The sequence below is a fragment of the Dama dama genome, chromosome 15 (assembly GCF_033118175.1).
Source record: "Dama dama isolate Ldn47 chromosome 15, ASM3311817v1, whole genome shotgun sequence".
NCBI lineage: Eukaryota > Metazoa > Chordata > Mammalia > Artiodactyla > Cervidae > Dama > Dama dama.
In genome coordinates, this window is record NC_083695.1 from 45,549,435 (window position 1) to 45,573,625 (window position 24,191).

The 24,191-nt window shown below is 38.2% G+C and overlaps 1 protein-coding gene across 3 annotated transcripts in view; it reads left to right on the forward strand.

Moving 5' to 3' along the window:
* The first annotated feature begins 1,172 nt into the window (after nt 1-1,172).
* The window catches only part of MAPK8 (mitogen-activated protein kinase 8), a 92,130-nt gene continuing 69,111 nt past the window's right edge, over nt 1,173-24,191 (forward strand). For all 3 annotated transcript variants that reach the window (XM_061161986.1, XM_061161985.1, XM_061161987.1), the window contains exon 1: nt 1,173-1,331. The gene's annotated coding sequence lies outside the window, so the exon portion shown is untranslated. The remainder of the gene's footprint in view (nt 1,332-24,191) is intronic.

Sequence of the window (24,191 nt, forward strand, 5' to 3'; positions counted from 1 at the left end):
CTTTGCAAATGAGTCAGTTCTTTGCATCAGGAGGCCAAAGTATTGGAGTTTCAGCTTCAACATCAGTCCTTCCAATGAATATTCAGGACTGATTTCCTTTAGGATGGACTGTTTGGATCTCCTTGCAGTCCAAGGGACTCTCAAGAGTCTTCTCCAACACCATAGTTCAAAAGCATCAATTCTTTGGCGCTCTGCTTTCTTTATGGTCCAACTCACACATCCATACATGACTACTGGAAAAACCATAGTTTTGACTAGACAGACTTTTGTTGCCAAAGTAATGTCTGCTTTTCAATATGCTGTCTAGGTTGTTAAAATAATTTGCCACGTTTCTTTTAGGTTTTTTCCTATGTATGTGTAGTATATAAGTAGGATCATTCTATGTATAATAGATTTGCTTCTTTCTCTTAATGAAGTATGATGAACATTTTACTGTGTCGTTAAGAATCCCTCGAACACATGGTATTTAAACTGCTAAAATGTATTCTATTGCAAGCATGTATGTAATTTAGACATCTTTCCACTCGCGGGATATTTAAGGGCTTGCCAATTTGTCACTTCTATAACTAACATATACATGCGTTGTGGGGCCCAGAGACAAACAGGATAATGCAATGACTTCTGTAGGAAGTGGATTTAGGAAAAACCGGAGGCAGGTCTTTCCAAGTGGCTGAAGAGAATATTTGCTTGAGGGTTGCTGAGCCCGAAGCAGGTGTCCTCAGAGTGGAACGTACTGCCAGTCATGGTAAAGAGCTTTTTGTCTCTCAGGTGTGAGCCCTAACCATAGTGCCAGATTCCCGGGCGGGTCTGGCTTAAGCGCACCCGACCTTCTAACTCTGGGGCAAGGAGCCCCAGAGGCCTTGGCTAGGACTAGCGGACCGCCCCCATACAGCCGCGGGGCACTCAGGCCACACCCCGCCACGCGCCAGGAACAAATCCCCGCCCCGTTCAGCACTCCGCCACACCCCTCACTGGAGACTCTCGCAAGCTCTTCTCGTAGCTCCGCCTCCAGGCGACCTCCGCAAGTCCGCCCAGCCCCCTGCAGTAGCCCCGCCCCCGGGCTGCGGACTCCGCCCCCGCAATCCGGGCCCCCGGGCTGCCCCGCCCCATGGGCCTGTCTCGAAGCGCGGAGGCGGGGCCCTGCGCGATGACGTGAGCGGGCGTGCGCGGTGACGGCCCGCGTCCCTGTTACTCAGCGGAGCGGCGGAGGCCGGACGACGCGGCCCGGATCGCGGAGCCGCGAGCAGCGCTGTGTAACGGCTGCGGAGACCGCCGAGACGGCGCCGGTTCCCGCCGCCGGGCTTTCCTGTCGCCATTCGCTGCGCTGCCGGGTGAGTGCGGCAAGTGCCTCAGGGCCAGGGCGGCCGGCGGCCCCGCCGTGTTTATGTTATTGTGCCGCCGCCACCGCCTTTGCTCAGCCGTGACCCCCTCCCGGGAATGGGGACGGGAGCGCGCGGCGGGCGGGGGGCGCGCGGCCGGCGGGGGCGGCGCGGGAACAATAGCGGCCGAGGAGGCGGGGGCCTGCCAGGGGGCGTGGGGCTGCGGGACCCAGGCGCGTCCCGGCCGCCCTCTCGGCCACAGCTCCGCCCGTCGGTCCTCGCGCGCCCTCCTCGCGCGGGTCCCGCGCCCACGTCGGGAGAGGAAAATGGAGCGGGAGGTGGGTGGCAAGTTCTAAAACACTTCGGGAAAGATCTGGATGAAGGCGCCTAGTCGGCCCGCTGCTCCCCGGCTACCTCTCCCGGCGGCAGGGACCCGCAAAGAGCGCTCCGGTGGCCGGGTCGCGAAGCCTGCCCGGCGCCCACGGGGGCAGTGTTTTGTTTCTCGGTGGTTTCTTTGTGCTAATGTTCCGAGCGAACGCAGGCGGCGGTGCCGAAAGAGGCTGGAGTGGCCTTCAGCTCCGGGCTTCGAGGAGGAGCTGGGGCTCGAGGCTTGGGCAGGAGGTGTCCGTCAAGCTCAGCGCGAGCTTCAGTGGTCAGCGCGCATTTCTCGAGGGTCACTCGGTGGCGACCTTTTGACTTTTTCACCCCACCCTCCCTTCTCTTTGTCTTGCACTTGTGTTTCCTGTCGTTCGATGGGAGCCAAGTCTGCTTTAAAGTACTGTGATGAACACTTTTCATTTTAATTTCTGAAAGTTTCCCATCATATGTTTACTGTGAACTAACTTAATAACATGTTGACTACACGGTATCAGACAATGTCCAATGGTTAGTATTTTTGCTCCTGAAACTCACTGATCTTTCTAGTAGAATTCTGGTCTGTCAGTCCATTGTGTTTTAAGGAAAACATCTAGCAAGTACCTCCTTGGTAAATAGAAAGTCTGTTTATTTCATTCATTCATTCAGGAACTGTTCAGCATTGTACCCAGATGGAGTTTGAGGGCAAAGAGAAATACCCTTTAATGGAAGAAAATACTTTGACTGAACTGCAACAGATGTACTTATAAATTAGACGATTGTATAAGTAATGTGTGTTAAAGAAGGTATAGTTATGCTTTGGGTCATTTTACTATTTTTTGGTAGAATATCTGGAATTTTTAGTGTAACATTATACTTATTAAGAAGTAGGGTTGTATTTGATCTAAATGTACAACAGCTTTTATGTATTTCCTTAGTCATTTGTAATATTTACTTCAGAATCCCTTGCTGTGGGTTAAGCCTAGGAGGTCAGATGCTGTGAGTGAACATGTTTAGTGTGTTCTTGATGTAACAAGCTATCAAAATGGGATTTCCTTGAGGACAGGCCTGTCTTGCATCTGTGTCTCTAACGCCTAGCCTGGAATATAGTAAGTGTTCAATGAAAATCAGGTTGATGAAAAGCTCTTTAGAGCTGATAACATCTAAACTCAAGCCTTAACAAAAAACATTTTAATGTTCTCTGTATAGTTTGGAAGACTCAAGCAAACTGTCACTTCCAGGTGGTTAAGTGATCAATTCATATCTATTATCTGTCACGAAAATAGGGGCTTTTGAATCACTTCAGTATTAATTTTTTCCCTATCACTTCTTACCCATTGACTATCTTAAAATTAAACCTTGTCTAAAATACTTTTTAAAATATGTGTGTGTCTCTGTGTGTGATAAGTACACACAGACAGACACACAGTGATATTTCAACAGGGTCTATAATGATTGTGAATATTACCTTTTGTGATATTACTTGAAAAGTTTCTGAATACTCTTTTCAGCGAAAAAGTTAAAGGAAACAAATTGCATAAAAGTTTTTGTTAGAAATGTTTAATTCTAAATTCTTCATTGTACTAATACTATTGGTGAGGAATATGGGCCTAAAACTGAAAATAATATTAATTTATCCACATTACATCTCTTTTCCACTTAGTATATTTTAGCATTTGCTTTGGATATAAAAGAATTTGAGGTGAACTTATTCTCTGATTTAGAGAACAAATAAACAAAATGATACTTTATTAACATAAAGGATGAAAATCATGAGATACTAAGCTTTATTGCTTAGTATATGTCAGATTAATATTTAATATATGTCAGATTTCAGTAAGGGTTACTGATACAGATCCTCACAGTCATGCTATACTTGTGTCAAATCAGAGTTTTTTTGCTTGGTTTTCTAAATTCCGTTGGCTTTAAAAAATAACTTTTTCAAGACACCCCATACTCAATAGCAGTTACTCCTTATTCCACTTTACATTATCTTTAAAGGAAGAGAGAGCACTGATTCTGATAATAAGTATATTCCATTAATGAATTTGAAAAAGGCGCCCCTTAATTGTCCTGGAAGAACAATTTGCTTGGAAGGAAATTAGTTTAAGAGTAAATTCTACCAAAATTAATGAAGTTAGAATCTTAGCTGTTTGCTCAGTGCCTAATATTATGGAAATAACCTTGTGATGATATTCAATGCTTAGTGAAACAACTTGAAGTAATTTATTAAGTGACTAGTCACAAATTTTCCTAGTTGCAATTAAAAGCTTGTTGAATAGAAGCCTGCTTCTTAATGTCTTGACTTTGTCAGTGAGTTGAGTTTTGACATATTTGAGTCATCCAGATAATTGAGATGCTTTGTTGCACGTGTATAAAGTAATGTCTGATATTAAGATGCCAGCTCTCTAGAGATCTGTGCTCGAGTCAGTAGTATGGATAGCAGTCTTACTGATTCATGTAGTTCAAGGAAGTCATTATAGGCACATAGCTTTAGATAGAAGTCATTTGCCTATTTCTGTGAGCTATGATGCTTATTGTCTTAGTCATGGGTTCTTTACATCAATATTTAGTAGCTTTGTCTTCTTGCTCTAATGCAGATTAACTTGAACTTTGATTTCACAAATGAGTTCTGAGTCAACAAACTTTGCTGCTGAAAAGGTGACAGGAGCTTATTAAAGTAAGCTGCCCTTACTTCTGTCAGTCAGGGCCATAGGTAGAAATAGACATTTCACTTCTCAGTTCTGTCATCTGAACTTTGTCGTCAACAAGCCCTAGAGCTGTAGACAAGTGGCTTATCTTTTTGGTTAGAATTGTAAACTGAGGCTGTTGGAGCTTTTTTTTTTAAAAAAAAAAAAATTGAAAGGTTATTCCCCAGATAGTTGGTTCTTTAGAAAACCTACTGGGACAAAAGAGTGCTTCTTGGGTGATACCAAAATCCTGTGTCAAGAACAACAATGAAACTTAGACTTTGTAATGTACGGAAGCAGAGAAAATTATTGAAGCAATATTTTCTGATCAAATATAAAGCCTCACTGGCTGAAACTCCTGGAAGCCAGGAGTTCTTTCATCCACTTACTCAGTCATGTCTGACTCTTAACAACCCCATGAAGTGTAGCCCGCCAGGCTCCTCTGCCCATGAAATTTTCCAGGCAAGAATACTGGAGTGGGTTGCCATTTCCTACTCCAGGGAATCTTCCCTACCCAGGGATCGAACTGGTGTCTCCTTTGGCAGGCAGATTCTTTACCACTGCACACCTGGAAAGCCTCAGGAATTCTTTGGATGGTATATTTTATTCATTCTGTAGCACCAGGCTCACTAATGAGACTTTGTGCTTTCAGATACTTAGTGGAAAATGTGAAGAAGAAGAGTTAGTCTCAAGAAGCTTATGATCAGGAATAGAACTTAAGGCATATCTAAACAGTGAATTTATGTTCTCTTAAAAGATTATGAGGCTTCTCCCAAACGAACAAATCTGGTGAGGCCAAATTTTATTGAAATCTAGTCTTTAAAATTATATGTGAGTGTGTATACATATAAGGCCTTTTAGAGTATTTATTAACTGCCATTCTTTTTCAGGGTGGTGGGTTGTATAACAAATATAGCACAAATATTAATATATGTCTCCATTCCATATACCTTTTATAGTGCATCAGATTTGGTTAAAATCTGCCAATATTTTATTAGACTGTTAAGGTGTTCAAACCTAGTTGTGGTTGCTAGCATGTACTTTAGAGTCATTCCTGAGTCCCAATCCATACTCCAGATCTAACTGACTATATGGCATAGGCTAGTTCAGTTTATGTAACATTTCTGGATATGTAGCATTATTATCTGTCAAAGGAGAATAGCACATAATCTCATAGGTCTGTGAGATTTAAATAAGGTACTGCATGTACAGTACCTGGAAGACTTAGATGTAAGTATTAAGGACATTTTAGCTATTGTTATCACTAATTATTTTTAACTTGGAGCAAATGCAAAATGCCAAGTAAATTTAAAACCAATTTGATGTACAGTATCCAGTCAGATTCTCCAGAATACACCAGTTTTTTCCCCCTCCTCTGAGTCTCTGGGATTTTATTTAAAATTTTATCATGTCCTCTAATCTGTTTTTTTTTTTTAGGTTTTGTTTTTTTATTGGAGGTTAATTGCTTTACAGTATTGCGTTGCTTTCTGCCGTATGTCAACATGAATCAGCCATAGGTATACATATGTCCCCTTCTTGAGCCTCCCTCCCACCCCTCTAGGTTGTCAGAGAGCACTGAGTTAGAGCTCCCTGCATCATATAGCAGATTCCCGCTGGCTATCTCTTTACATATGGTAATATGTATGAATGTTATTCTTTGAATTCGTCCCTCCCTCTCTTTCCCCTACTGTGTCCATAGTCTGTTCTCTATGTCCATTGCTGCCCTGCAAATAGGTTCATCAGTGCCAAGTCTACCCTAATCTTAATTGACTGAAATGATTTAACATTTGGATCAGTAATCCTCTCTGCCTTAAAATTTGGAAATGTTCCCAAAGCAAATAGTAAAGGAAAATTTTACCTCATTATCTAACACAAAATTTTGCCACATTTACCTTTCCCGCTGCAGAGAATTGCCAAAGCTTTCCTAGGTTTATTTTAACAGATATCTGAAGGAATGGGAATCCAGGAGCTGTGAATAACTTTATCATGTACCCACATTTGAAGAAAATGGAATACTGTCACATCTTTTAAATTTAATCTTACTGAGATCTCCGATTCTGTGTGAAAAGTGCAAATTTGTTAGAGACTGGGTAACCACAATAGTTCATTAACCATTTTCTAGAGGTTGTTAGGTAGCATCTGGAAATACTGTTTTTCTTTTCTCTGTTTTCTGTGTTTATTTTGGTAGACCAAATTTCTTGTTCCTTCTTGCGGACAGCGACTATGAGGTGATGTGTTTTGCACATGCAGTATTTATTGAGAAGGCACTCTATACCAAATCAGGAATTAAGTGACTGTGTGGGCCACGTGATGTAGAAGTTAGTCTCTGCTTTCAATGAGTGTAACTTTATGGGAGATAAGAACAAACATAAGTGCTTTTAGGTCCTAATACCAAGAATTAGGACCAAAACCAAGTATTGTTAGGCATTTCATTGGGAATTTCTTTAGGCATCAGGCTTCAGAGCTGGCTGGATGTTGGGGCCTTGGGGGGCTTCTGAACCAAGCATCTTTAGCCCTGCCTTTTAAAATATACTGACTAGATAAACCACAAAAAGCAAAATTTCTTCTCTCCTAATTTCTGGTTAAAGTTGAGAGTGTGGTACAGATCATTTAAAATCTAAATCAGAAGAAAAGGCATACCTTCTAGTCACCTCGAATCCACTTTGGAACATAACAGGACATCAAAATAAGTATATGAAAAGTTTGAAGATAGCAGAAAAGGTGCACATCAAATGTTACCTGGAATCCTCCAGCTACTGTATTGAAGCTCTGAATATTGAGAGTTAGATTTATGCTTGCAGCACTTTCTTAAGCCTTTTTCTGATATTGCTAAGTGTGGCTTTACTACTTCTTGTTGCTGAGGGGCCTAAGCCACATCATATTGATGAAAACATTAGAAAAGAAATTAACAGTCAGACACACCTGCTTTGCTTGGCATGAAGCGTGAAAAACCACAGGAGGTTGCTGTTTCCTAAAAGCTATTAATGGGAGTGGAAACCCACCATTCCCTGCCTTGCTTCTGAGAGGGTGATTCTCTCTAAAATGCCATTTGGGTCAACCAAAAGTGAGAGAAAGGAAAGCTACCACTGTATAGATTTCCCTGTGACTAGGAGTCACTTTTCAGTCAAAAAACCAAAGCGTCTGGCTTTGTTACTGTTGAGAATTTAAGAATTAGTGACTTTATTTTATTTACATTTTATTTTATCTTTTGACAAAGCAGTATAATCATTTGATTCAGAATTCCAGAGATTTAGATACGTAAACAACAGAAAGTTTCCTTTCCACTCCTTGCAGCCCAGCCAGTCCATTCCCTCATGTGGAGACAGTGTTGAGTTTCCCATGAATCCTTCCAAAGGTTGTTAATGTGTGTGCAGATAATATATATATATATAATTCCTTTCCAAAACCTTTGGTCTGGATGTATTTCAGAATTAAGGTTTGGTTTTTTAGGGGTGGGGAGGAAGGAAGCACTTGTAAAAAAGATAATGTAGTGCTTCTGCTATATTATCTAGGATCACTCACAGGAAGTACTGTACCATTCCATAATTAAGCACATTAGTATTTCTGTATTGAAAGCATAAATAGATAGTAAGGATAAATAAAAATTATAAGTAGTCTTGTGGAATTTTTGGTCAAATAGGTTTGATATCAAATAGTATTTGTGCTGAACTTAAGAAACTTGTATTTCTTGGACCTTTATGGATTTCACAATTGCCAGTGGGAGATTGTGTATCTTATGTATATATGTCCTTTGCCTCCCCTATTTTTTTAAGTTGCAGATCATGCACATAGCCTTCACCTTTTGTTTTTAGCTTAGCTGTGTGGCTTAGAGATGATTTCATGTTAGTCTTAGCAGTCCTTAAACAGCAAGCTTATTCTTTTTTTTTTTTTTTTTAGCACCTTCATGGTATAGCACTTGTTTTAGCTTTGGCTGCTGTAACAAAATACCATAAACTAGGTGGTTTAAAAAACTAATATTTATTTCTCACAGTTCTAGAGGCTGGGAAGTTTAAGGTCAAGGTGCTAAGAGATTTGGTTCCTAGTGAGAGTTCTTCCTGGCTTTCAGATGTCACCTTCTAGCTGCGTCTTCATATGGAGAACGAATGCTCTGCTCTCTCTTCCTCTTCTTGTGACACTAATGCCATCAAGGGGACCCCATTTTCATGACCTCTTGTAAACCTGATTACCCTAGGGTATTATGTAGGGAGTGGCTCAGGCTTCAACATAAGAATTTGGGGAAGATTAAAAAATCCAGTAACACTGTTAAACAGGTATAACATACATTTAAGTAGTTCCTTTTTGAGGTACATTTAGGTTGTTTTCAATGCTTTGCTATCAGAAGCCATGGTGCAGTGGGTTACTTTATGCATATATAATTTCACACTTGTATAGCAATGTGTAGGATACACTTCCAGAAATGGAATTGCTAGGTCAGAGTGTGTATGTGCATTTATAACTTTGATAGATACTGCTGAAGTGCCATCTGTAGGGTCTGTGTCACCTCTGCACATTTCACCAGCACTGTGTCAGGATGCCTGCTTCTTTCCTCATTGCCAGTATGAGTGAGGTTAAACATCATTCCTTTAAGGATTATTGTATGGAGGTGAGAGTTGGACCATAAAGAAGGCTGAGCTCCAAAGAATCAGTGCTTTCGAATTGTTGTGCTGGAGAAGACTCTTGAGAGTCTCTTGGACAAGAAGGAGATCAAACTGGTCAGTCCTAAAGGAAATCAACCCTGAATATTCATTGGAAGGACTGATGCTGAAGCTGAAGCTCCAGTACTTTGGCCACCTGGCATGAAGAACCAACTCATTAGAAAAGCCCCTGGTGCTGGGAAGGACTGAGCTTCAGGAGAACGGGACAACAGAGGGCAAGGTGGTTGAGTGGCATCATCAAATCAATGGACACGAATATGAGCAAACTCTGGGAGATAGTGAAGGACAGGGAATCCTGGCATGCTGCAGTCTGTGGGGTTGCAAAGAGTCAGACACGACTTAGTGACTGAACAGCAATTGGTATTTTTATTGTGAACTATCCATAACCTTGCCGAAGTTTCTATTGCTTTGTTACTGGTTTTCTTAGATTTGTGGGATTTATTTTTATAAGGAAATAGCTGTATGAAATTTCTTGGAAATATTTTTCCAGTTTACTGTTTGTCTTTTAAATTTGTTTATGATGGTTTTGTCATGCTGACTTTTTTTCTCTAAGCTTACTGGTCTTTACTGACTTCTAAATGATATACCATGGTTAGCAAGTCTGTCCCTAATTCCAGATTATATGAAAAGTTGCAAATGCTGTTTCTCTAGTATGTCTATGAAATGGAACAGAGAAGTGAGTTGTTAGGTAAGAAAAATGTGGGGTTCAGTGAGTAAAGAGGAGCATATACAGGGAAGGAGATAGAGAACACAAGTAGAGAGACTGGCCTTTGTTAGACGTTTCCTCCATCAGATAGGGAATGTGGAAAAACTGTGTGTTCTTCTAAGGGAATTTGGAGGCTGTAAGATGAAGGCTTATCCTTTTAGTTTTTATCTTCTCTCTTGGTTTCTGTTTTCTCAGTGAGATTGGTATGGCCAGAGGGGGGTGGGAGTGTTTAAAGCAGTTTGGTAAGAAGTATTGATTGTTCATTTAAGAGTTAGAGTCTTGAATTTAAAGTGATATCAGTCAGCCTGGTTTTGTGTTTACTGCTGGCTACCCCAGCATTATTTTTCTGGTTAGATACAAGCACAGATAAGGCAGATGGTTCAGTTTCTCTGGAGTGAGGTTTTGCCAGGTGTGTCAGTCAGAGTTCTCCTGAGAAACAAATCAGCAGGAATTACATTTGTATGTATGTGTATATAGAGAAATTTCGAGGCACTTAGTTACACAGTTATGGGGACTGACAAGTTAGAAATCTCTAGGGCAGGCTGGCAAGAATCTCTTGGACAGAAGCTGATGTTGCAGTCTTGAAGCAGAATTTTGCCTTCCTTAGGAAATTTTCAGTTGTGTTCTTAAGGCCTTTCAACTGGTTGAATGAGGCCCACCAGCTTTAAAAGAGGATAATCTTTACTCAGTTGTGGATGTTAAACACATCTACAAACCTTCACAACAACACTTAGATTACTGTTTGATTAAATAACAGAAGTGTAGCCCAGCCAAGTTGACACATAAAACTAGGTCAGTATAAAAGAATGAAATTCTGCCATTTGCAGCAATGTGGATAGACCTAGAGAATATTATGCTTAGTGAAATAAGTCAGACAGAAAAAGACAAATACTGTATGATATCACCTATATGTGGAACCTAAAACATAAAAGGAATGTCTGCAGCAAAACAGAAACAGGCTTGTAGATATAGAAAACAAACTAGTGGTTACCAGTTGGAGGAGGAAAAGGAGGAAGGACGTGATGGAGTATGGAATTTAAGAGACTAGCTGCCATGTATTAGATAGATAAGCAACAAGAATATATTATGTATTACAGGAATTATACCCATTATCTTATAATAACCTTTAATGAAATATAATATGTAAACATACTGAATCACCATGCTGTGCACATGAGAGCAACACAATTATAAAAATTTTAATTAAAAACTTTTCTTTAATGAAGAGAGAAATGAGGGCATTTTAGAAGGAGTTTAGGGGAACGGTGATGAATCATGGAGCCTATTATGGACAAGAAAGGCGGTAAAGTCAGGATGAATAGTAAGGAAGTGGTAGTATCTATGTATTGGAAATTTTGGTTAGAATTGTTGCTGGTAGTGGTCACATGAAGTAAGAGAACTGGAAGGGTTGAATGTGATGGTCAGAGTGAGATGCTTGAAATAGTGATTTGACAGATATAATAGTTTCTGGCAATGATAATGTCCAGGGTGGCCTTGGGATGGGTTGCTGAGGTGGAGCAGTTGGAAAAGAGGGAGCCAAAGAATTAAAGGGGCCGAAAGCATTAAAGGGGTCAGTCAGTCTGCATGAATGGTGAGAGGGGTAAGGGTACATACTGTGAATCAGTTGCTGACATCTTTAATCAGTGAGGGAGAATTGGAGGGAAGGTAGTTAATGATAAGGAATTGTAAAGGTAGTATGAATTTTCTGTTTGCTGGTCACAAGTTAGAAATTTCAGAAGGGCAAGTAAAGGATTTGCGGGGTGGGGGATGAGAAATTGGGTGAAATGGAGGATATACAAGCAGCATGGCGGTGACAGTTTGGGGAATCAGAGGATCAGGAAGAGTGGGACTCGGATGTAGGGTGTGGTGAGATTAATCTTGCTAGTAGCTAAGAGAAGGTGGCCATCAGTTCAACTGTTAGAGGACATAGAATGGCAGTGTTTTTGGCAAGACATAGGATTGCTAGCCTTGACCTGTTTGGGGATTGTAGAAGGAATTTGAGATATCATGACTAGTGTTGTATTTTTAAGTGAAATATAATAGAAAATGTCAGGGTGTATCACAAGTAATAAGGGGCTAAGAAAAGAATTTTTTAGCAACTTTATTGAGATTTCATTCACATATTATTACAGTTCACCTATTTGAAGTATACAGTACAAAGTCTTTCTCATAAATTCATGAAGTAATGCAATCATCACAACTAATTTTAGAACATTTTTGTTACTCCTGAAAGAAACTCTATGCTTATTAGCTAGCAGTCATTTCCTGTTCCTGCCTGTGCACATATACACAACCACACCTGCCCCAGCCCTAGCCCCAAGTAACTACTTACCTTCTGCTTCTGTCTCTATAATAAGTTTGCCTATTCTGGACATTATGTAATGTGTAGTCTTTTGTGATGACTGCTTATTTCACTTAGCATAATGTTTTCAAGGTTCATTCATCTTGTAGTATGTGTCAGTATGTCATTATTTTCTGTGGTCTAATATTTGCTTGTACAAATATACCACATTTTCTTTACCCACTCTTCAGTTGATGGGCATTTGGCTGTAATAAGTAATACTGTCATGAGCATTCATGCACAAGTTTCTGTTTTTTCTTTGTTGCTTGTGCTTTTGGTGTTTATCTTGGAAATCACTGCCTGATTCAAGGTCATGAAGGTCACTCCTGTGTCTTTTTCAAAGAGTTTTATAGTTTTAGCTCTTACATTTAGCATTGTGATTCTTTTTGAGTTAATTTGTGTGTGATGTGAGGAAGGGATCTGATTTCATTCTTTTGCATATGGATATATAGTTATCCCAGTACTATTTGTTGAAAAACAGTTGACCCTTGAATGACATGGGTTTGAACTGCGCTAGTCCACTTTTATGCAGATTTCTTTCAATGAATGCATAACTATAATGCTGCATACAAGATGCAGGGTTGAATGAATCTGTGGATGTGGATTAGAAGGGCCGACTGTAAAGTTCTATGTAGATTTTCAACTGCATGGTGGGGTTCAAGGGTCAACTACATTGTGCTTTCTTGTTCAAATGTCTTAGAGTTCTTGTTTTTAAAATCTTTTTTCTCAACTCACTTTTATTCCATTTATCTATATGTCTGTCCTTATGTCAGTCACCATGTCTTGCTTTTTTTCTATAGCTAAGAACTGTTTTATGAAATTGTGTTTCAATTAAGTTGAGTGTTCTTACAATAGATACACACAGAGGTATATATGTAACTGGTTGTGATGCAAGACGCTTGAAAACATCTGATTTGAGATATGGCGGGTCCCTCTCTCTGGCGGCAACTTAGCGGGGTGTGCCCCACCTTGGGGAATGTACCAGTAGGGCAGGTTAGAGGGCCTGACTGTGAGCACATGAATAGGTTTTAGATTGGAAGGCTGATTTGTTTTTTTTTTTAATTTTAGTAGATATCATGTTCTTTTTGGATGTATGTGGACCAAAGGTTTAGAAGAACTGTGAATTTCTAAAGAATCAGTTAGATGAATTTAAGGATTAGGAATGTATGATTTGAAATTTTGATTGAGGTTAGCGGGCTTTTGTACAGGGCCAGCTCACAGTTAAAAAAATTTTGGTATATTAAGCATTTCTGTATTGGATAACTTTTATTATCTTGATCCTCTGTGTTTTCCTATAGGCCATAGTCAGGTTTTTTTTTTTTATCATGTTGTCTTACTCTCTTCCTTTTTATTAAGATATTATATGTGAAAAATTGCAGGCATAATTTAACAAGGATCATCTTAATCCATTTAGAGACAAAAATGTTTCAAAGCTGGGCAGTGCCATTACTGGTCTATTTTATCTTTTCTTTAATCCTAGGATATTACCCTAGGGAGTCCCAAGATAAAACCAAGTGTTTTATTAACCCCCTATTTCTCTAACCCCATACTTCGTTGGTTCCTTACCTCTAATATTTAACACTCGTTCTCCGCCAACCTTGTAAATCTGAAAAGTTGAGCTTGGCTTTCCAGCCACCTTTATGGAATTGACAGATGCCCCCGAGAAAATGGCCCTCGCATGCCTGGCTCACCTCTGAAGATTTTCTGGGGTCCCAGATCTTTGCCTCCATACCTTTTTATTGCCTTTTTAGCAGTCTGTTAATTATTTTTCTAATTTTGCCTGTGAGATGTCCAGTTTTTCTCTTTGCTCTCAGTAAGAGAGTTAATTTAAATTACCCACTTCTCTATTACAGTTGTCATTGTTCAGTTGCTAAGTCATGTCTGACTTTTTGTGATCCCATGGACTGCAGCACACCAGATTTCTCTGACCTACATTATCTCTTGGAGTTTGCTCGAATTCATGTCCATTGAGTCAGTGATGCTGTCTAACCATGTCATCCTCTGTTGCTCCCTTCTCCTTTTGCCATCAGTCTTTCCCAGCATCAGAGTCTTTTCCAGTGAATTGACTTTTCACGCCAGACAATGGTGATAGACTACTGAAAGGGTTTTTTTTTTTTTTTGAAAATTTGGGGTGAAGGTATGGCAGAAAAAGATAAAAGTCCCATTTACTAATGAAATCATAGCGTGACGAATTCAGGGACTGGCTAGTGATGCAGTTCAGTTCAGTCACTCAGTTGTGTCCGATTCTTCGTGACCCCTGTGGACTGCAGCATGCCAGGGTTCCCTGTCCTTCACCACCTCCCGGAGCTTACTCAAACTCATGTCCATTGAGTCGGTGATCCCATCCAGCCATCTCATCCTCTGTCATCCCCTTCTCCTCCTGCCTTCCATTTTTCCCATCATCAGGGTCTTTTTCCAGTGTGAGTCAGCTCTTCACATCAGGGTGGCCAAACTATTGGAGCTTCAGTGTTAGCATCAGTCCTTCCAATGAATATTCAGGGTTGATTTCCTTTAGGATTGACTGGTTTGATCTCCTTGCAGTCCAAGGGACTCTCCAGAGTCTTCAGCACCACAATTCCAAAGCATCAATTCTTTGGTGCTCAGCCTTATTTATGGAAAAACTCTCATGTGTTACTTGGCAGTTCACTATTATAAGGGAAAGCAATTTGTTAGCTTAATGAAGGCTTATGTCATGAAATTCCCTTATGTTTGAAATTCTATGAAATTCTATCTGTGTGATTTTAGTTTTGTCTCAGGGTGAGAGTTTGATTACCAGTATTCTTATATATATGGTATATATTCATCATCTATACATTATAGCAATTATTAGAGAAAGAAACCAGGATTAAGATTAGAAAAGGGAAGAAATACTTGTCAGAAAATGATGTTTTTGCAAGGTTTGGGAGAGAAGAAGATAAGGTAACATTTTCATGTCTGTCAGGAATTACAAAGGTCAGTCACATACAAAAGCAACTGACATACTTTTGGCATGATATTGTCTTAGTTATAAGGCTGTAGAGTCCTAGGTAGTATGGAGGAGGCAATGAGAAGTATCTGCATAGTTATGTTGAAGAAAATTTTAAAATTTGGTCTACAGAGAAACCCCAGGGTAGCCATCTAGGTCATTAAATGGAGGGATTGACCTTTGGACTGGACATAATGATTGTGCCTTATAGCATTATATAAGCCACTAATATAGTAAGGGATTGCAGGGAGAACTTAATTCTGTGAAACTTGTTAATACAAGTTATATGAAATGTTGCTGGTTTTGATTTGGTGTGCCATCTTCATATGTATTTTGTATATGTAAATTAACTTATGGTCTTCATGAATCCATTTATGTTGCTGATCCTTCAGCACATTCATATGTTTCTGAAATTTCAGAATTGCAAAAGTTTTTTATCATTCATCAACCATTGCAGTTGAAAAGGGAAATAACCTCTTTTGTAGTCTTTTTTTTTCTTCTGAAGAAATGAGAGATATTGGAGGTGTTCAGTCTTAGGTCATTTTATCAGTAGGGTTTTGGTTGACACTTTGAACTTTAGAAGATAGGAATTCTTTCTTAAACTGATTCCATCTCTTTCATGTTTTTACTTTCCTAGTATTCATGCAGTATATATGTCATAGGAGACTGACTTAAAATCTGTGTTTCTGTTTCACACCTGCCCATAGAACCTACTATTACTGTCTTCTGGAGGTTTACAAATGGTCATTTAATCAGCATTTTTTTTTTTTTTTTTGAATGACTCTATTCTTCCACCCCTACCCTTACCCTGACTTTCATTTAAGAATGTTCAAGCATACAGAGAAATTGAAAGAATAGGACAGTGAACACCTGTATACTGCCACTTGGATATAGTTGTTAACATTTTGTTATATTTGTTTATTTCTCTCCTAATAGAGACTTTTTTTTTTGGGGGGGGGGCTGCATTTGACCCCTAAAGCATCTCCTAAAATTAAACACATTGTTTTATAAATGTCATATTTGGAAGAGGGCAACCTTAATATTTAGCCTGTATTCAAGTTGTCCATTAGTAGTGGGCTTTCTTGAGCCAGAATTTTTAAGTTCATGCATTACATTTGATTGTTGTTTCTTTAGTCACTTTTAACTTCGTCCCACCTCCATTTTTCTCTCCCATGATACTGACTTCTTGAAGAGATCAGACCAATCATTTTATAGAATATTCTTGGCCTTCTATATTTGTCTGATTGTTTTCTTATGGTATTTGACTTTTATCTCTAACCTTTGGGTTTAAAGGCTGCGTTATATTTAGTTTTTTGACTTACATGTTCCTGTGTACATTACATTGATTCATAACATAAGACAGGTCTTATCAGATTGTCTACCTGAAATGTGATCATTTGGTTAAGGTGATACTCACTAAATCAGTTCATTATAAAGTTGACTTTCCTCGTTTCCCTTTGCAATTAGCAGTTGACCAGTGAGGTGATATTTTGATACCCTACAAATATTGTTTCCCAGGAGCATTTTACCTGATGTTTCTAGCATGTATTGAACCTTATCTAAACCAGTTATTTCATTTGGGCTTGCAGAGTGATGCAAGATCCTTCTGGATCTATTAGCCAGCTGTCCTCTGTTAAAAAGACCCCTCCTGCATCAACTGAGATTGAACTACAATTCTACCCAAAAAGATGACGGATATGCTTATTTTCCTTTGATGTATCAACTCTAACTCTGAGAATTCTTTCAACTCTGAAACACTGAACTAGATTTCAACTCTGAAAATTGGTGACTAGTCATCTCCAAAGGTGTCAAATAATTTTATTTCTCTCTCTTTTGGTTCACAGAAATTTTTGGTTTGGAGGGATGGGGTTTGTAGTCATTTAGTCACTGTTCCTTTTTTCACTAGGCTTTTTTTTTTTTTTTTTAGGAATTTTAGATTTATAGAAAAAAAAAAGAGCATATTACAGAGAGTTCCCATAAATCCTGCACCCAGTTTCTCCTGTTACCTACATCCTACATTATGATGGTACATTTGTTATACTTAGTGAATAATATTGATATACTATTATTAGCTAAAGCCCATTATTTATTCAACTTTCCTTTGATATAATGTCCTTTTCTGTTCCAGGTATGCCATCCAGGATACCACGTTACGTTTAGTTGTCATGTCTTCTTAGGATCTTCTTGGCTTTGAGTTTCTCAGACATTTCTTGAATCTTTTGATGACCTTGATAGTTTTGAGATATTTTGTAGGATGTCCCTTTATTGGAATTTGGTGTTTTTCTTATTTTTAGACTAGAGTTATAGGTTTTAGCTTCCCTGGTGGCTCAGACGATAAAGAATCCGCTTGCAATGCGGGAGACCTGGATTTGATCCCTGTGTTGGAAAGATCCCCTGGAGAAGGAAATGACTACCCACTCCTTTATTCTTGCCGGAGAATCCCCATGGACAGAGGAGCCTGGCAGGCTACAGTCCATGTCACAAAGAGTCGGACATGACTGAGCAAGTAAGCCCAGCACACATGGGTTTTAGAGAGGAAGATCACAGAGGTTAGGTGCCATTTTCATCACATAATATCAAGGGAATATTTCATAAGCATAATTTATGACTGTTGATGTTGACCTTGATTGCCTGGTTGAGGTAATGTTTGTCAGATCTTTCCACTTACCTCTTTGCTGGTTGTGTATACTGTGGGGAAGAAGTCACTATGTGCAACCTTGAAGAATGAGGAATTACACCTTTTCTCCTTGAGAGTAGAGTACATTAGTTATTAAGAAGCCTTCTGCACAAGAGGTTTGTCTCATCTCCCATTTGTTAATTTATTCAGTCATTAATATCAGTATAGATTTATAGGTATTTAAACTATTTTGTTTAGATTTTTCTAACTTTGATTATTAAGAGATCTTTCAGTTGGCTGCTGTGCCCCTCTGACTTACCTCTGTCAAAGTGGGTGATTTTGTTTTTGAGGCTATCTTTACTTTTTGGCACTACAAGATGCTCCTAGCTCATCTTGTGTATTTTCTGTCCCACACCTAGAATCAGCTATTTCTTCAAGGAGTCCTCTTTCAGTTTATTGGAGAATGGTGCTAATTCTCCAGTAAAGATTATAAGATTTGGGTACTAAGTGTGTTCCAATAAAGATAATAAGATCTTGGTGCTAAATGTGCTTGTTGCTTCTGGGATATGGTTTCTTTTAGGCACTCTCAGCAGACAGAGTAAAAAAAAAAATGAATATGTATATATTAACACATGTGTATAAATGTGTCTATATACATGTCTATAAATATTTCTTTGTGTAGCCATCTATGTCAGTAGTAATGTTAATATAAGTTCTTACTGTCTTCCATTTTAATCCATTACCACATGAATCATTCTGGCATCCTGCCCTTATTGGTCATAAATCTCCTCCAACAGTGAGAAACCTGCCTCCTACCATATACCATCCATTTACTTGGCTGTTCAATTCCAGTATGTATATGTGTATAGCAGTATCAAAGTTAATGATTTATACCCAAATAGAAACGACTGTATCAACTAGGATGGGGGTTTTTTTTGGTCCATTTGGTGGGAATTTATAAATCATCTCATTTGCAAACAAAAGCAGTTTTCTTCTTTTAACAATCTCTGTACTCTGTAATTTCTTTTGTTGTCTTGCTTCAATAACTAGAACTTCCAGTATGATATTGAATAGGAGTGATAAGAAGCCATGTTTATTACCTTGTCTCTGAACTTGGAAAGTATCCAGTTTTTTGGGCTTCCCTTGTAGCTTAGCTGGTAAAGAATCCAATACAGGAGACCCCAGTTTGATTCTTGAGTTGGGGGGATCCCTTGGAGAAGGGAGTGCTCCAGTATTCATGGGCTTCCTTGGTGGCTCAGACAGTAAACAATCTACCATGGGGGAGACCTGGGTTCCATCTCTGGGTTGGGAAGATCTCCTGATGGAGGGCATGGCAACCCAATCCAGTATTCTTGTGTGGAGAATCCCCATGGACAGAGGAGCCTGGCGGGGTCCATGGGGTCACAAAGAGTCTGACATGAATGAGCGATTAAATTAAAAAAAGAAATCCAGTTTTTTACCTTTAAGTATAATGTTAACTGTAGACTTTTTTTTTTAAAGGTGTTCTTTATCAAATTGAGGAATTCCTATTCTCAAATTCTATTTCTAGTTTTCTGAGTTTTTAAAATTTTTAAATCATGAATAGGTATTAGATTTTGTCAAATGCTTTTTCTTCTGTTGGTATGATTATATGATTTTTCTTCTTTATCCTTTTGATGTGGTGGGTTACATTTATAAATTTTAGAACCAGCCTTGATTTCCTGGAATATACCCCTTCATTGTGGTATAGAATTCTTTTTATACATTGTTGAATTTAACTGCAGATACTTTGTTTTGAATTTTTGCATCTGTGTTCAGAAGAGAACTGCTCTGTAGTTTTCTTGTAATGTGTTTGATTTTGGTGTTAGGATAATGCAGCACTCATAAAATGAGTTTGGTAATATTTCCTCTGCTTTTGTTTTCTGGTAGAGAGTATAGAGAATTTATCTTTATTTTTTTGTTCCTTGTATGTTTGGTGAAATTCACCAGTGAAATCATTTGGACTTGGCACTTTTGGCCGAAGGTTAATAACTACTGATTCAGTTTCTTCAATAGATATAGGCTTATTCAGATTATCTATTTCTCTTTGTGTGAATTTTGGTAGATTATGTCTTTTCACAGATTTGATCTATTTCATCTCCTTTATCATCTATCCTTTTGACATACTTGCAGTTAGTAGTGATGATCCCTCTTTTTGTTGGTAATTTGTGTCTTCTCTTTTTTTTTTTTTTTTTTTTGCTTAACCTAGCTATACATTTATTAATTTTATTCATATTTTCAAAAAACAGCTTTGGTGTTTTTTTCCCTCATTTTCGTGTCTTCAGTTTTATTGATGTCTGCTTTAATTCTTATTTTTTTTTTTCCTGCTTGCTTTAGGTGTCATTATTATTATTATTGATGTTCAAATTGTCTCAGATTTGGTCAGTGGGAATTTCTTATAGTGACTATTCTGTCATTTTGACCTAACCTGATTGGTCACTGAGTGCTTCCTGCCAGTGGAAGATGTCTGTGTTTCAATGTGTACATACTCTGCCTCAATCTGGAACACTTCATTTCTGTAGAAAATTAGTTTCAGTCTTAATTTTATGTAATTGTTCATTCTTTCATTCACATTTTGAACAGATTTGCCACACAGGATCATTCTTTCTGCTTTCTTTGGTAGTCTGCAGAACAATTGAGGTCTCTCCAGTCCATGCTAGTATTCAATATGATCTTACTTATTTCAAAAACAGAACATTTTCTATTCAGTTTATGTGGACATAAAGACATTTTAAGTTACATAAAGCCACATTTTTGTGAAGTCCCTCAAAGTGATTTGTACTTCAGCAATTTGAACTCCTGCTATATTAAGAGATAATTGAACACCACATTACTATACCCTTTTAAGAAGCTACAAAGTTGAGTATACAGTATTCTAAATGATCTGATTTGGCTTTTCTGCATTTCTACAATTATTTCATCATTTATTTTTTAAAGTGTTTGAACTTTAACTTCTGGGCTTTGTTACTTTTTCTTTTAAAAATATTTACTGTGCCAGCATTTTACAAATATTAACACTCATTTAATCCTTTTAACAACCTTGTAGGTAGAGATTATTTATTATTCTGTGAAAGTCACATGGACAGAGGAGCCTGGCGGGCTACAGTCCATGGGTCGCAAAGAATCAGACATAATTGAGTGACTCAGTACTCCTTCATTTTGCAGATGGGGAAACTGAGGCAGATAAAATTAATTCCCCAGGATGGTGGGGCCAGAATCTGAATCCAGACAATCTGCCTTAGAGTCTGAGTTTTAATCACGGCTTTGTGCTGCTTCTCTGCTGGTTATGTAAAAGAGTTGTTTGTGCTTCAACGTCATGTTCTCTCTTCTCTTCATGTTAATTATGGCATAGTGGGTGTGGCATTGCAAACCAACTGTATAAGTAATATAGTTTTGAGATTTCTAACCAGAAGAAGTTAGAGCCTTGGATTTCATTGCTCTGAGTTATTGGCCCGTTACTGAAATTACTTTTGGCCAAGACACAGACATTGAACAGTGGTAATCTTCAGAAAGACTGAGGTTTCTTTTTTAAAAAGTTTATTAAATCTGTTTACAGTATGAATTTTAAAGTGCTGAATTCTATGATGATATAAGATCAAAGGAGAGTAGAGAGTAAGTGAGAATATTTAATAAACTACAGAGCTAAATATTTATAATGAGTTTATTGGTGTACATAGTTCCTGCTGACACTATATAAGATGTATTATTTTATGAGAAGAACATATTTTACTGGAAATCCTAGGTTTTTGGATCAGAATTCTATATTCTGGTTCTTTGATATGTTGATGTAGATTACACTGCATCCTATTTCCTGGTGGAATTTTCTTCTTATTCTTTCCCTCTTTATAGGTACTAAGGCCTGCTGGTTTCCTAAGGTCAGGGCACACACTCTTTTTGAAAGAAAATTATCCAGTGCTGAAGAGAGTAGTGAGAAGCATTTTCCCATTTTTAAAAAAATCAAATGCAAATACATATAGAAAATAGAGGGGAAGAGAAAGATAAAAAGATAAAAACTATCCATAATCTTGCTAATAATGTTTTGGTGTATTTATTTTCATATATTCCATGCATGGGTGAGAAATTACATATATTTATGTACATGGACTCACATGTATGTGTTTATTATGCGAGATCTAAAAGTCATATTAACTTATATTAGTTGGGGACTAGAGTAGTGATAACTGCTTTGATTTGATTAGGGATTAAAGTCTAAAAAATATATTTTGCTTTAAAGAAACATGTCCTTAATAAAGTAAGGATTTTTATAAAAGAAGAGATTTACAACATTGGTTTCTGTACCTTAGTTTGCTAGTTTGCTAAGGTTTATTATCATCTCTTTAACAGTAGAAAACATAGGAAGGAATTGCCAGAACTCTATGAAGTTCAGCAATTTTCACAGTAATACTAAGATGCTATTTGCCTTTTTCATGTTTGTTCTCAAGAGTTTTTTAGTGGCCATATGGCCTGACCTGTGATGTGGCAACAGAGTGAGTGCAGAACCACATAAGAGAATCCAGCTGTCTGAAGTTAAACCAGACAGGAAAGGATTTGAAAAACTGAGACAGTGGCACTCTTCTCACTAGCTTTTTAAAAATGGTTATTTTCTATCCAAATGGTAGTTATATTAACATGCAGTAAGTTTATTTTTAAATAAGTTTTAAAGTGTTCAACTTTAATGTCTAATACAGTAAATAATGATAGGTATAATTCACATAAATAAAAATTCTTTGGTATTTTCAATAATTTTAAAGGGCTTAAGGGATCCTGAAAGCAAAAAGCTTGAGCTGCCACATTCTATAAAATTAAAAAATCACGTGTTACTCTCACTACCTGTCTTACCAGAATAATCTTGGGAAGCTGCCAAGACTCCCAGGGACAGATATAAGTTTTCCAAAATTTTAATTTTAAGTTGAACGTTAGAATTTTATCATTGGTAGTAAATACTGTCACTTGTTTTCTTTGAAGTACTGAGCTGTCATTTTTGAGAAAATGTCTTCTGGATACTCTAGCCCAAGTGATAGTTTGTCCATTTCTTTCAAGTGTTTTATGAAAAAATGGCTCACAACTCAAATAGTTGCATGATGCTTTTTTTTTTTTTCAGGCAGCAGTTATTTTTCAGTATACAAAAGAAGTGCTTGTGTGTACTTCTCGTTTCATCATATAGATAATTTAGATCTTCCTCTTTTATATTGTGCCAAAATTTAACAATTTAATTGCAATGTGAAATCTGGAACCATATAAATAAAAATTTCTTGCTCTATTAAAACCTATTGGTCTGTCTTACATTTAAATAAATCGTTTGCCTATGCATTGGTAATTTGGAAAATACTGGTTCATCCAGCCCAACATTTCTCATGATGTACTCTGCATATAAGTTAAATAAGCAGGGTGACAACATACAGCCTTGATGTACTCCTTTTCCTGTTTGGAGCCAGTCTGTTGTTCCATGTCCAGTTCTAACTGTTGCTTCCTGACCTGCATACAGGTTTCTCAAGAGTCAGGTTAGGTGGTCTGGTATTCCCATCTCTTTCAGAACTTTCCATAGTTTATTGTGATCCACACAGTCAAAGGCTTTGGCATAGTCAATAAAGCAGAAATAAATGTTTTTCTGGAACTCTTGCTTTTTTGATGATCCAGCGGATGTTGGCAATTTGATCTCTGGTTCCGTGTTGACTAGCGGGTTCTTTATCAGTAGTACCACCTGGAAAGCCCATGCCTAAAGCAGTCACTTTCAAACTTTTTAGTCTCGGATTATCTTTACATGAAAATTATTGAGGCTGTCAAACAGGTTTTCTTTTTGCGGGCTATAGCAATCAAAATTTACCTATTAGTAATTAAAATTAAGAACTTTAAATAATTTAAAGAACTTTATCAGTTCACTTACAAAATAATAAACCAGTTGCAGGTTAATGTAAGTTAACTTTTTAATGAAAAATAAACTATTATACAAAATAAAAAACAGTATAATACGTTGTGGATTCACAGATTTCTTAGACTCTGGAAAACTCTTGTACATTTTTGAGAGAATGAGAATGAAAAAGAAGAATGATAACGCATTTCTGGATTTAACATTTTTATCTTTCAGCAGTTTAAAGTTATAGTCTCCTGTAGTTTCTGGCTTGCATGGTTTTAGAGGGAAAGTTGGTTGTAATTTTTGTCCTTGTTTCTGAAAAAGTTTTGGAAACTGTACATCTATAGCTCTCTGGCAGTTGTCCTTTGCCAGCTTACGGAGTTTTGCCTTATGCCTGTGTAAATTGGTATTTGGCTGAAGACAGAAGAGGGGACTCCTGTGCTGATTTCTGGAGCTCTTTTTCCTCTTAGTGGCTCTCTTCTCTCTACCCTGGCCTCAAGATTTCAGTCACTTTCGCTTTCCTTATCTGACTTCTCAGCTATGTGAGGCTGCTGTGCTCCATTCATTGTGACTGTCTGCACAGTGGTCTGGAAAGGGCCCCCAGGCAGAAGAGGAGGGAAATTACAAGACAACTTATTAGTTTCCCTTTTCTTCCCCCCAGGGTTTGAAGGCCTG